Consider the following 12,196-nt stretch of genomic DNA (forward strand, 5'->3'; position numbering starts at 1 on the left):
CAGGGACTCACTGTCTTACCTCAGTATGCTTCCCTCCCAAACCACACCCTCCAAGCTCAGCCCTACTGTCTGTGACCCTGAATGCAAAAAGCCTGGCATCCAGTATGTGCAATCACAGTGAGACAAGAGCCAGGGCGGCCCTGGGTCCCAGACAGAGAGCAGCACGAAAACTTGGTCTGACCCTTGTCCAGGCTCACACTCCTGTTATGACCTTGGGCACTGCCTCTTCTCCCCAGAAGTCTCATGTCTCCATCTATCAAGGAGAACGAAGCACACAGTCTTTGGAGTCCCCACATGTGTCCTCAGAGATTGACTCTGCTGCCCAAACGTCCTTGGAGGGTCCCGCAGCAGGCAGGCAGGCCCCCAGGCCAGACTGGGAGCAGAGACAGGGGGCATGACAGAAAACTCCTAACCCTCAGGACCAACCATAGGCTCTGAGCCTGGGGCAGGGTCAGACCCCACACCAGGCTTCCAAGAAGGCATCTTTGCAAAGCCTGTGTCTGGCCCGACCTCTCTCTCCCAAGGCTTCAGAAACATGCTGGAGACATAATGAGGGGCATGGCAGGAACTCTGTGATTGAAGAAAGCATGTGGCTTTGGCCTCTGGGTGCTGCACTGGACTGGGCAATTTACAAAAAAAAGGTTTCATGAACTCACAGTTCCACGTGTCTCAGGAGGCCTCACAATCATGGCAGAAAGTGAAAGTCACGTCTCACATGGTGGCAGACAAGAGAAGAGGACTTGTGCAGGGAAACTCCCCTTTATAAAACCATCAGATCCCATGAGACTTATTCACTATCATGAGAACAGCATAGGAAAGTCCTGCCCCCATGATTCAATTACCTCCTACTGGGTCCCTCCCATAACACATGGGAATTGTGGGAGCCACAATTCAAGATGAGATTTCAGTGGAGACACAGAAAAATTTTCACAACGTACTCATCTGACAAAGGGCTAATATCCAGAATCTATAATGAACTCAAACAAATTTACAAGAAAAAAACAAACAACCCCATCAAAAAGTGGGTGAAGGACATGAACAGACACTTCTCAAAAGAAGACATTTATGCAGCCAAAAAACACATGAAGAAATGCTCATCATCACTGGCCATCAGAGAAATGCAAATCAAAACCACAATGAGATACCATCTCACACCAGTTAGAATGGCCATCATTAAAAAGTCAGGAAACAACAGGTGCTGGAGAGGATGTGGAGAAATAGGAACACTTTTACACTGTTGGTGGGACTGTAAACTAGTTCAACCATTGTGGAAGTCAGTGTGGCGATTCCTCAGGGATCTCGAACTAGAAATACCATTTGACCCAGCCATCCCATTACTGGGTATATACCCAAAGGACTATAAATCATGCTGCTATAAAGACACATGCACACGTATGTTTATTGCGGCACTATTCACAATAGCAAAGACTTGGAACCAACCCAAATGTCCAACAACGACAGACTGGATTAAGAAAATGTGGCACATCTACACCATGGAATACTATGCAGCCATAAAAAATGATGAGTTCATATCCTTTGTAGGGACATGGATGAAGCTGGAAACCATCATTCTCAGCAAACTATCACAAGGACAAAAAACCAAACACTGCATGTTCTCACTCATAGGTGGGAATTGAACAATGAGAACACACGGACACAGGAAGGGGAACATCACACTCCGGGGACTGTTGTGGGTTGGGGGGAGGGGGGAGGGACAGCATTAGGAGATATACCTAATGCTAAATGACGAGTTAATGGGTGCAGCACACCAACATGGCACATGGATACATATGTAACAAACCTGCGCATTGTGCACATGTACCCTAAAACTTAAAGTATAATAATAATAATCATAAAAAGAGGTATATACAGTAATATAATTTATACAAAAAATAATTTCTGCTCCATGATTAAGTTATTCTTGGAGATGTCACATCAATAAGAACAAGTCACTTAGCTCCACCCAGAGAGTCCAAGGAGGCCAAGTTATCACCTAAAAGAGGTGGTAACTAAAGCAAATTTTGACGACTGAGTAGGAGTTCACCAAGTAGCCAGGGTGGGAAAGGGCATTATGTCAAGCAACAGGAACCAACTGGGCAGATGTGTGGAAGAAAGGACAAGTTTTGTGTACTGCACTGCAAGCCCTGATACGGACTGGAGAGGAAACCATCAGTAACGGAGGGTCACGAGGTGAGGTGAAGCCAGCTCACAAAAGAATCTTAGCGATGTGGCTCTGGTTATATTCCTTCCCCCAAATTCAAACCACCACCACCAAAAACAACACTGAAGAAAGGGTAAGAATTTTCCTAAGATACACATAATGGAGCCCTCTTAGGGCTCAACAAAATGCCACAAGCCTTAATCTTTTAGCTTGGGTGGAAAATGCATTACACTAGCTAAGTATTTGGCAGAAATACCAAGGACCAAGTTCTGCTAAGTAGAAGCCTATATTCAGGATCAGCTACCTAGTTTGTGTGACCCAGTACAAAATGGAAACGTGGGCCTCTTATTCAAAAGCAATTAAAAATTTCAAGATAGCAACAGCAGAGCATTAAATGAGGGCTGGGCCCATCTGAGTGCGGGACCTTGTGTGACTGCACTGGTTGCACACACAAACCTAGCCTTGTCTATAGTTGAGGGCAACCAAGAGGCCTTATTAGAACATTTTATTGGACTTGAATTGATTTATTTGGATAAAAAAGGAAGACAAAGAGAGAGATTGAGAGGCCAACTCAAGGCAGTTAAAAAATCCTTTTTTAAGCTGATCTTCCAATGTGTTGTCCTCAACCTTTCCCTGATAACAAGAGGGAGCTGCTGTATAGCAGCCCTCCACAACTGTCCAATTTGTTTCAGTTCCTATGTCATAGAAAAATGCATGCATATTTTGCATGCATTCTTCTTAATAATCCATCCATGTTTATTTTGGTATGAAAAGTATCATTAGTAAGGAGACTGGTTATGAGATAAATATACAAAAATTTACATTTCATGACAGATCAAGGGGTCAGATAGCATACTAGCTTTCATACCCCCACCTGCTGAAAGTCCCATGAAATAATAGAAATTAATTGTTGAAAAAGAAATAGAGTTATATTGTTGCTGGAAATTAAGGAAGGATTCTACCTGTGGACTAGAAATATTAAGGATGATTTTGTTTTTTAGAAATAGGTTTGGATTGATTTAAAAAACACACACACACACACAGAAGTAAAAAACAAGAAACCCTCAAGCCAAAATAAGTAGGATGAACTACACAAGCAAGAATAGCTCTAGAGCACCCCAAGTAACGAGTGATAAAATCCATGTGGAAGAAAGAGCCTGGGACGTCAGTGTTATCAGGTGAATAGTTCAGAACCACTGGGCCAGTCAGGTCTGTCCCCTCCTAGACCTCCATAAACACAGAGCAATTTGTAGATAGCCTCCCAGGCTAAAGCTGTTGTCACTGCTCTCTGAAAGGGGAGCTCTGACTCAACAAATCCTGTGAGGTGGGGCCAACAGGCAGAGTAGGGCCTCAGGTGACATGGGCTCCCAAGAAGGATGTAGTCCCCGTCATCAGGGTCACGCTACACACAGACCCCACCTGTACAGGCACTTCCCCACAATCACTGGGAAGGGCAACAGTAACTGGTACAGGCAACAGGGATTTCCATTTGAGTCCTGGAAAAGCACTGTAGTTAGGTATCACAGCCTCTGCAATAGCTAGTTTTTAAACATTTTTGAGATCTCCCTATGGTCAGGTAATTGATGAATTTATAAGTGTTGCATTATTAAAAAGAATATAAAATCTCTGATAAGTCAAAATGTTTCTTTTATATAATTATTAGTCCGTATTTTTATTTGTATTAATTTAAATCCTCTTCAGTGCTGTCCAATAAAAATATAACGAGAACCACGTGTTATTTAAAATTTTCTGGTATCCACCTTAAAATAAGTAAAAAGAAACTAGTAAGATTAATTTTACTAGATTTAACTCATCTAAAATAAGATATTTTCAACATGTAATCAATATTTTAAAATATTAATGAGCTATTTTACTGTATTTTTTCATACTAAGCCTTTGAAATCCAATGTATGTTTAACACTTAGAGCACATTTCAATTTGGACTAGCCATCTCTGAATGGTTAATAACCTAGTGACCATTGGCCGTACTATGTGGCTAGTGGCTACTACATTCAACAGTGCACCTGTAAATCCTTGGTTATTTTTTGTCTACTTGTGCTATCACTTTTCTTTATACATTTTGAAGCTGTACACAAAGGTTCGTGAATGGACGAGAACAAAACAAAAAATTTCTTCTTTGACTATCAATTCTTTTTGGCTTTGAATGTATTTTATTTCATATTAATATTGGCACAACTTTTTCTTGGTGCTAGCATTTCCTGGGTTAATATATATTTTTTTCATTTCTTTATTTTGCAATTTTCCATCACTTTCTTTTTGTATGTGTCCCTTTTAAAGAACATATAACTGCATTTTGTTTTGTTACCTAGAGACTTGCTATCTTTTAATGGAAACAGTAACCAAATCATATTAATTCTAAATATTGGTATATTTGGACTTGCTTTTTCATATCCTTGTACTTTTTATTTGCTGTGCTTTCTTGTTGTTTCTTTTCTTTTTTTCCACTCCTTACTTTTGCTGGATTAATCAAGACTTTAGGCGTTCTGGTTCCTTTTCTTTTGGCAGTTTAACATCAGTATATCCAATTTCTATTCTTCTAATAGTTACCTTTTTTCAGCAGAAGAAAGCAAATAATTTCCAATGATATATGACTGTCGGTTGATAACTATTTTATTTTGTCCTTTTTTGTTACTGTTACCTTTAATTTTAACTAACTTTAAGTTACATATATATTTTCTACTTGTGAAAAAACTTAAACATCACAAATTTGGTCAAACTCTTCTTTGAATACATCCCCAATACAAGTCCCTTCTCAAGAGATGATGACTATATTTAAGTTTAAAATATATTTTCTGACTCTCCTCTCTCTCCTTCTCCCTCTCTCTCTATATATATACACACACGTGCACACACTATGTATGCATATATGTGTGAATGTATGTATATATGCACATATACATACGTATGTGTGTGTTTGCGTCCATCCACCAAAAGAAATATTTTCTGTGGCTCCATTTCTAAGAATGTATCCTGAAGAAATAGTTGAATAAGTAGGCAAATATAGATATGAAAGAATGTTTCATAACCACATTGTAAAATATTTTAAAAATTAAAACCATCCTAAATATTCATTAATAGGGGATTGATTAAACAAATCGTGGTATATCAAAATATTACATCAAAAATGATGTAATATATTCTTAAATCCATTGACATAAAAAGACGACTAGAATATATTCTCAAACTTTAAAAATTCAAGTTACACACACTGACACACATACACATCATCAAAAGGATATTCACCAACATCTAGCTAGACAGTGATTACTTCCAACAGATAAGATTCCAAATGAGTTTTTACTTTCTTCTTTAATATTTTATACTGATCAAATTTTCTAAGATGAGCATATATACATGTTTTGCTTTTGAAAATATTTGTAAAAACCTTACAAAGGTAAAAACCTTATTCCCTTCTTTCCAAAAAATCTTAAATAAAATCGATGTTCCAGGAAAACTTGTGATGTTTATCCAAAGCCTTCTCTTTCTCCCCAGCAGGTGACCTTGGATCCAGAAGACCTGTCTGCTAGTTACAGAAACAGGTTTTTGAAAACTTCCTGGAGATGAGAGAGGATTAGCAGTATGTGCTGCACGTAGCAGAAATCTCCAGCTGTAAATATTTAAGTGTCATTCCGGGTGTTATTTATATATTTGCTCAGCTGTCTGTACTTATGTTATCTGTATCCTAGATGTGTTTTTCTGTTTTGCCTTAACTAATGCTCTCCTGGGAAAGAAACAGGCCGTGAAGTCCTTCACGTAGAATGCCAAGAGAGCATGACAAGCAGTTGGACATTTGAGCAATGCTTTTGACACTCCTGATGAAGATCAATAATTATTTCAAGCACCAATTAGTGCAAATGATGTTCTTAGTGTCATTGAAAGCGTGCCTGAGAACAGCTGGAAACCTATTTCTGGTGTAACATCTTTCTCATGGGAATTACACCTGAGCTTGTGAGGTTCAATTCTACAGTCATTTCTTTACCCCAGGTATGGCTGCAACAATGAGCAGGCTCAGTCGTCAAGTTCTTAGTCAAACGCAGATTGAATTGAAGCTAATTCTAGCTGATCAATATTTAACCTCTGGTCATTCCTCACTCCTGCTAGAAGAGAGAAAGGTGCTCACAAGAGGCTTTTTAGCTCTTTTTTTCACATGGATGAAGAAACCAAGGCCAGTTTCCACTCTCCAAGACTGTAAAAAGAATCTTAGGAGGAGTTTCTCCCATTTTGTATTGTATTTTATTGTATTTTACTTTATTTTATTTTATCTTATTTTATTTTATGTATATATTTGGTTTTGGTAAAGACAAGGTCTCCCTGTGTTTCCCCGCCTGGTGTCGAACTCCTGGGCTCAAGCGATTCTCCCAGGCACATGGCTCATGGGTAATCCCAGCACTTTCTCCCCATTTTAAAGATGGGGAAGCAGGCCGAGTCAGACAAGCTGCCTCTGATCTGTATGCTGAGGGCATTGTTTCCTGTCTCCAAGAATGGAGCTGTTTTTCCCAGGAATGGCTGTCAAGAGTCTATACACAGAGTACTTACTAAGGCCATGTCATACTTATTAAGGCCACATCAGGACAGCAGCTTAACCAAGCAGCGATGTCAGGGAGGCAGGAGTAGAGGTTGTCCAGGGAAATTTTGTTATCTTGCAACTCTTCTAGGTAGTGGCCAGAAATTTTGAAAGACAGGCTTATGCCCAGGGGATGGAGAAATCCAAGTTTTACAGCTCCTGACCTTGAGGGCTTATGTACAACCTGAACACTAAGCTAATGTGCCATGGATCCTGGGGATGCCAACAATAACAGGTCAGGCTCCTCCATGCCATGCACGTGTGTGTGTGTGTGTGTGTGTGTGTGTGGTAACCATCCTCAAAACAAAGCCACAATTACCATGGTATTTTCTGTGACTCCACTTCTAGGGATGGTTATAGATACTGCTGCTGCATGGTAAGGCTACCAGGCCCTGTGCTGGCATGCGGGAGGTCTCACAAGATCTATCCTGAACCTCCAAGTAGCAAGAGATGTAGGCCATTTCAGATAAAGGCAAGGATGCCTAAGTATTATTATTTTTACATTTCTAAAGGAGTCTCTAGAACTTTCCTCACTCCTGCATCCCATGACAGATCTCTCCCATCAGATACAAAGGCAGGCAAATGGTACCAGACTGTGGACCGAATGCAGAAGCTGCTGGCACCCAGCTAGGGACAGCAAATGAGCTACAGGCCTGGCTGAGAGGCACCCGTCTCCAAATCCGGGATTTCCCTGGTCCCTCCTATTTTTCCAAATAAGGAACTACTCTCCCAGTTTGCAGATGCAGAAAATGAGGCCTAGATATAGCAGCTGCATCCACCTGTTTGTGACGCAGCCAGTGCTCAGAGCTCAAGGGAAACTACTAAGATGAGAGTTTGTGCAAGCAAGAGTTGCCCCGTGCATTATCACAGCGCACTCTCAGTTCACTCTTTGGGGCACCCAGCCTGACAAACCTTGTTCCTCTTATGAACATAGAATAAAAATCAAAACGGGATACTTCCAACTCATATCTCATCTCCTTCATACCATTTCCAGTCCAAGCCAAAGCCCTATTTCCCTATTCATAGACAGACTCTCAAACTTCTCCCTCGTCGTCTTCAAGTGAGTTTCGTGAAATGAGATGGAACAGATGAGGATCTTTTTAGCAGTACAGCACTGGGGGTAGTCAAGCCCATTCCTTCATAGAAAATCAGGACAAAATAAAGGCCAAAATCCAAAAGTCTCAGAATTCCAATTCTAGACCTGTGTGGTCCGATCTAGTAGCCACTAGCCACATGTGGGGCCACTGAACATTGGAGAGGTGCTCCATGCAACTGAAGAGCTGGGTTTTTTATTTCATTTCATTTTAATTAACCTAAAGACTGGTCATTTTATTCCATTATTAGAAAGCATAAGTATATATGGAGCAATTTAGGTTTGTAAATCCACTTCTTCAACCGTCAATGTTATGAAATCTAAGTACAGATCGGGTATTTCCAATGAAAATTTAGTGTCTGAACTTAGATGTGCAATATATGTAAAATACACACCAGAGTTGGAAGACTTAGTAGGAAAAAATGGACGTCTCATTATTAATTTTTTATATTGACACGTCAATTTTAATGATATATTTTATTTAACACAGATCTAAAATATATTGTGTTAAATAAAATACATCATTGAAATTACTTTCACCTATTTCTCTTTTTTTATGTGTGTAAACATGATTCCTGGGAAATTGTTAATTGCATATTCTATTTCTGTTGGTTCACTACTCCAGACATTTAACGTTCCCAGGGATGGTGCTGCAGAGGGAATATCCTGGTCCACAGCTTCATTCATCCCTCACCTTCTCATGTTGCTAAAAGGTCCCTCTAGACCATTTTCCAACTTTCTCTTTCTTCAGTACTGTTTTAATATTACCAATTTCAGGGAATATCAGCTTCCCTTCACCTTTATCTCACTGACAGCATTCCTCTCCTCTGCCTCCAGGCTTTTGAAGACCCATCTTCTACTACGAAAAACCCTCGTCTTCACTCCCTATTCTCAATGTTTTCCTTTAACACCACCTTCTCCGGCTTTTTCTGAACAATTCCTATCTCTTGAAACAGCTTCCTTGGAGGTGGAGGGGAGAGGCGTCAAATCACACGCCTGCTCCTTCCTGCCTGTCTCCCACCATCACCCCTTCTTGCTCCTGCTGAGTGGTTTCCACCTCTGTTCTTCCCTCCATCCCACCTTTTCTGTGTTTCACTCACCCTTTCTTGGTGCCGCTGGATCTCAGGTTGGATTTCTAGGATACAGACTCTGCATGGAGATGGAGATCTGCCTGGGGGTCTACTGGCGGCCTGACCAGCTCATGCTCCCCAGATCCGGCAGGCCTCCCTGAGAGGTGACAGCTTGCTGGCAGTCCTCACAGCCTTTGCTTGCTCTCAGTGCCTCCTCTGCCTGGGCTCCCACTTTGGCGGCACTTGAGGAGCCCTTCAGCCCACCGCTGCACTATGGGAGCCCCTTTCTGGGCTGGCCAAGGCGGGAGCCAGCTCCCTCAGCTTGCGGGGGAGGTGTGGAGGGAGAGGCACGAGCTGGAACCGGGGCTGCGCGCGCGGCGCTTGTGGGCCAGCTGGCGTTCCGGGTCAGCTGGCGTTCCGGGTCAGCTGGCGTTCCGGGTCAGCTGGCGTTCCGGGTCAGCTGGCGTTCCGGGTCAGCTGGCGTTCCGGGTCAGCTGGCGTTCCGGGTCAGCTGGCGTTCCGGGTCAGCTGGCGTTCCGGGTCAGCTGGCGTTCCGGGTCAGCTGGCGTTCCGGGTCAGCTGGCGTTCCGGGTGGGCGTGGGCTTGGCGGGCCCCGCACTGGGAGCAGCTGGCCGGCCCTGCCGGCCCCGGGCAATGAGGGACTTAGCACCCGGGCCAGCGGCTGCGGAGGGTGTACTGGGTCCCCCAGCAGTGCCAGCCCACCGGCGCTGCGCTCAATTTCTCACCAGGCCTTAGCTGCCTTCCCTCGGGGCAGGGCTCGGGACCTGCAGCCCGCCATGCCTGAGCCTCCCACACCCTCCATGGGCTCCTGTGCGGCCCGAGCCTCCCCGACAAGCGCCACCCCCACCCCACCCCCACCCTGTAGACCTCCTGGAATGCCTGGAACAGCTTAGCAACCTGGGCATAGGTGGCTTGAGACAACCTAGCCATTCGGGCCTGCTGCCAGAGTGAACACCACAGGGATGTGTCAGGAATTGGTGGGCTCTTGGTCTCACTGACTTCAAGAATGAAGCCGCGGACCCTCGCGGTGAGTGTTACAGCTCTTAAGGCGGCACGTCTGGAGTTGTTTGTTCCTCCCAGTGGGCTCGTGGTCTCACCTTGAGAGAGTGAGGAAAACAGGATTAGGCAGAGACTGAACTTGAACTGCGTTGCTTTCCACAGAGGCCTCGTCAGATCCCTCTGGAAGCTGTGGCACTGGGGAGGCCCTTCAGAGTCCCCCAGAAGGAAAGCAAAGAAATGAACCTTTGTGTCCCTGGATCAACCAACTGGATCCAGGATGCTGATGCCCCTCAAAGAGTGGCAATCTGGTCTACACAACCCACCACTCAAATAATTCTCTTGAAAGCCCCCAGAGATCTCCTGATTTCCAAATCCAAACCTGTTCTCTTGGGTACCTCCTTCCTGGTGTCCCTGTAGCCCAGGCCCCCACTGAACATCCCTCTTTTCCTGAGTTCTCTCACTCCGCACAGTCCTGACCCTCCCCCATGCTTTCTGTCATGGGTTCCTTCCCCTCCTTAGACTTAGATTCTGTCTTCAGTCCTGTTCTATCTTTTCTATCCTCTCACTCCATCTCTTCTCTTGTCAGCCCAACTTCTTTCCAGATGATTCCGAAAATCGCATTTCTTGCTTCAGCCTCTCTCCTAAGAACCACAGGTCATTCCCACTGCCTTTGCTGGATGTGTGTCCCTGGAAGAAGGTGGCCTGCTTCTCAAACCTGGCTTGACCCACACGAAACTCAACCTCACATCACTCCAGGTCTCCTCCAGACTTCGGGTTTTTACCCCCTCACCTCCAGCACACTCCTCCTTCTGCACCACGCACAGCAAGCTCTGGGGACTCCTTCTCGTTCCCTGCCCCCCAGTGGCGGCCTCCCTGACCTAGCAACCTGGTATATGGATAACCTGGCTCGCTGCAGTCAAGTTGCAAAAGAACATGGTTGGATAAGCACAAGGCCACCGTTGCTCTGGGAAATAACCCATAATGCACGCCCCGCTGCTAGGACAGACCCACTTAGGGACAGCTTTGCACCTCCACTGGGTGCAGGCAGGGACAGCTGGGCCCTACCGGCTACTCTTTTTGCTGTAGATTAGGAAGAATCTTGATTCTCCCTGAGCCCAGGGAATGCAAGGCCGATGGTCCCCAGGACTCTGAGAGGGACAGGGCAGTGATGGGAGTCTTGGGGCAGAGGATGAGGGGAGGGGAGGAAGGGGGAGTGGGGAAGCTCTATGTCATCAAAACTTGTCCCTAAAGTCCCTGGGAACCCCCAGGGGCCAACCACTCCCAGGGGCCGACGTAGGCAGGGGACAGAGGGATGTGAGAGGGCAGGTAGGCTGGGGCTGGGGGCTGCGGAGGGCGGGGAGGTTTGAAAGTCGCTCCGCCGCCCCTCATCAAGTCCATCCCTTCCCGTCCTCCCCGCAGGTTTCCCCCAGACAATCGCACAGTACCCCTAACTCCACTTAATTCGCTCCTCACGCTCTGAATCACAGAAAGGCAAACTTGCTAACAAAGAGGCGGCCCGCCCGCGTGCGGGCTTCCTGGGCGCGTCCCGCTGGCCAGGTGAGTAGATCAGGCACCGCAGCCGGGCGCGGGGCGGGCTGGAGGCGCGCGGACACTCCCCCGGCCGGCAAGGAAGGGGCGGGCCGAGGCGCGGGCCATGTGCCGCTGGGCGGCCCTGCGAGCCGCCGCTCTCCGCCTCTCTAGGCTCGGCTTCCATCAGCGCGTAGCGGAGTCCCGTGTCCGGAACGGGTAAGTGCGGGCGGCTGCGGCGGGAGAAGCGCGCCCGCGTGGGGTGGGGCGCCAGGGGAGAGGGAGGGAGGCTGGGGGGTCCCGGCAAGGCGCCTCCACCTCCGCCGCCCGCGGTCCCTGCTGGACGGTGGTGGGGCCGGCGGGCAGGGGGACGCTGGCTGCGGATAGGAGTGGGGCAGGCAGCCCGGTGAAGTCGCGGCTGGTGGGAGCACGCGTTGGTGTGTGCAGGGGCCCGCAGCAGGGTGTCCTTAACCACACGCCTGAGTCCGCCTTCTGCACTTGTGCCTTGGGAAGAGCTCTGGGCCTCTGAGGGCCGCGTGCCCTCCCGGGACATGGCTGTCCCTCTTCAAAATGTCACGCTCTTTGCCCACCTTGAATTCCAGTAGCTGCCTCTTGTGCATAAGCTTAGGCGACAGGCCCAAAGTCGGCATAGCTAGATGTGGACAGGCCGTGGCTGCCTACCCCATGCAACACAGGGTTTGCTAAATGCTCGCACCTGCTGTGTGTGGTGCACGTTGTTC

The 12,196-nt window shown here is 46.2% G+C and overlaps 1 long non-coding RNA gene across 1 annotated transcript; it reads right to left on the minus strand.

Moving 5' to 3' along the window:
- Positions 1 to 5,472: 5,472 nt before the first annotated feature.
- Positions 5,473 to 8,955, minus strand: LOC115832868. The gene is made up of 3 exons (XR_004028250.1): positions 8,940 to 8,955; positions 8,638 to 8,799; positions 5,473 to 5,789 (listed from the first exon to the last, which is right to left on the minus strand). It is a non-coding gene; the product is annotated as an uncharacterized LOC115832868 (long non-coding RNA).
- Between the last annotated feature and the right edge of the window lie 3,241 nt (positions 8,956 to 12,196).

The sequence above is a fragment of the Nomascus leucogenys genome, chromosome 23 (genome assembly GCF_006542625.1).
Source record: "Nomascus leucogenys isolate Asia chromosome 23, Asia_NLE_v1, whole genome shotgun sequence".
NCBI lineage: Eukaryota > Metazoa > Chordata > Mammalia > Primates > Hylobatidae > Nomascus > Nomascus leucogenys.